We start from the raw sequence: 2500 nt of genomic DNA on the forward strand, positions 1-2500 counted from the left end.
TTATACAGAAAAACTTATTATATTAAAAAACTTTTAATAAAATGGGATTATTCAATATAATAATGTGCTACAATAATTTAATATTATTGCGATCTCAACTCATACGTGACTACCCCCTGAATTTAAGCATATTAATAAGGGGAGGAAAAGAAACTAACGAGGATTCCCTTAGTAGCGGCGAGCGAAACGGGATTAGCCCAGCACTAAGCCCAATTAGCAATTTTTGTTAATTGGGGATGCAGTGTATGGAGAGTTCATTAGCTTATTGCATATAGATAGTAGATTCAAGTCCATCTTGAATGGGGCCACTTTATCCCATAGAGGGTGCCAGGCCCGTAGCAATTACTATCTGCAATTTGCGAACGTTTTCTCCTAAGAGTCGTGTTGCTTGATAGTGCAGCACAAAGTGGGTGGTAAACTCCATCTAAGGCTAAATATAACCACGAGACCGATAGAGAACAAGTACCGTGAGGGAAAGTTGAAAAGAACTCTGAATAGAGAGTTAAAGAGTACGTGAAACCGTATAGGGGTTAAGCCCGTTGAATCTAATCTATCCGATGGATGAAATTCAATATTAAACTTAATCGTTTAGTATGCACTTTTCATCTAGTAGGACACTGCAATCCGTTAGATTAAATATATGCTTTTTTGCTATATTTGAGTCTATCTCTAGAATTCGTAATGGGTTGTTTATCATAAATATCATTATGTGTTATTTTGATAAATCCATAATAGAATTCTGATAGTATTCGACTGACGGATTTAAAACAATCATATAACATGCATATGTAATTATATATAATTTATATGTATTTGATTGGCAGTGCACTCAAAGATTTAGATACCTTCGGGGCCCGTCTTGAAACACGGACCAAGGAGTCTAGCATGTATGCAAGTTATTGGGATTTATTGTCAAACTTTTGTTAGACAATAGAGTATTTTGAAATAAAACCCAAGAGCGAAATTAACGTGACTGTTAATGGGATTATATTTATCCATTATATATTACATATATGGATAAATTTCCATCCCGGGGCGATTTATAATTAAAATTGCAAAATTTTATGAAATCGTACCTTGAGCATACATGGTAGGACCCGAAAGATGGTGAACTATGCCTGATCAGGTTGAAGTCAGGGGAAACCCTGATGGAGGACCGAAGCAGTTCTGACGTGCAAATCGATTGTCAGAATTGGGTATAGGGGCGAAAGACCAATCGAACCATCTAGTAGCTGGTTCCCTCCGAAGTTTCCCTCAGGATAGCTGGTGCACATTATATAAGAGTAATCTTATCCGGTAAAGCGAATGATTAGAGGCTATTGGGGACGAAACGACCTCAACCTATTCTCAAACTTTAAATGGGTAAGACCTCGACTTTCTTGATTGAAGTCATACTTTGAGGTTAAGATAAAAGTTGTACTTAGTGGGCCACTTTTGGTAAGCAGAACTGGCGCTGTGGGATGAACCAAACGCTATGTTACGGCGCCCAAATGTTAATACGACTCATGTCAGATACCATGAAAGGTGTTGGTTGTTTAAGACAGCAGGACGGTGGACATGGAAGTTGTAAACCGCTAAGGAGTGTGTAACAACTCACCTGCCGAAACAACTAGCCCTTAAAATGGATGGCGCTCAAGTCGTCTGCCTATACATAGCCGTTACAATAGATGTTATATATGAGCAATTGTATATAATATGAAATTGTAATGAGTAGGAGGGTACAATGGTGTGCTTTGAAGTGTTGGACGTAAGTCCACATGGAGCCGCCATTGGCACAGATCTTGGTGGTAGTAGCAAATAATCGAATGAGATCTTGGATGACTGAAGTGGAGAAGGGTTCCGTGTGAACAGTGGTTGATCACGGGTTAGTCGGTCCTAAGCTCTAGGCGAAAGCTGAACATATAAAAAAATATAAATTTTTGGTTTATATTTTTTGAGCGAAAGGGAATACGGTTCCAATTCCGTAACCTATTGAGTATACGTTTATTGTGGGTCCTATAGATATAGAGTAATATCTATATTCTATAGGTTTAAAGCTCATCCTGGCAACAGAAGCTACCATAGAGAAGCCGTCGAAGCATACCGAAAGAGTTATCTTTTCTGTTTCATAACTGTATTACCATGGAAGTCTTTCGAAGAGAGATATGGTAAATGAGTTAGAAGAGCATGGCGTTTATTGCTGTGTCGGGTATGTCATTCCTCGGACCTTGAAAATCTATGGTAGGGCCACGTAAACATTCTCAATAGACCGTACCAATATCCGCAGCAGGTCTCCAAGGTTAAGAGTCTCTAGTCGATAGAATAATGTAGGTAAGGGAAGTCGGCAAATTAGATCCGTAACTTCGGGATAAGGATTGGCTCTGAAGATTGAGATGTGTCGGGCTTGTTTGGGAAGTATGAGTAAATGTGTTGGCTGAAGTATCTGATTAGTTGTCTTAACGGACGGTGAAAAGATATGATTAGGCCAGCACGAAGTACGGAACACTCAAGCTATGCTATA

General features: G+C 39.0%; 1 non-coding gene across 1 annotated transcript in view; it reads left to right on the plus strand.

The window, feature by feature from the left end:
- The first annotated feature begins 89 nt into the window (after window positions 1-89).
- LOC129808646 (large subunit ribosomal RNA) overlaps window positions 90-2500 on the plus strand; it is a 5984-nt gene continuing 3573 nt past the window's right edge. The window contains exon 1 of the ribosomal RNA XR_008752443.1: window positions 90-2500. This exon is cut by the window's right edge and continues 3573 nt beyond it. This is a non-coding gene — a ribosomal RNA (large subunit ribosomal RNA).

This window comes from Phlebotomus papatasi, chromosome 4, assembly GCF_024763615.1.
Source record: "Phlebotomus papatasi isolate M1 chromosome 4, Ppap_2.1, whole genome shotgun sequence".
In the NCBI taxonomy this organism is placed as follows: Eukaryota; Metazoa; Arthropoda; class Insecta; order Diptera; family Psychodidae; genus Phlebotomus; species Phlebotomus papatasi.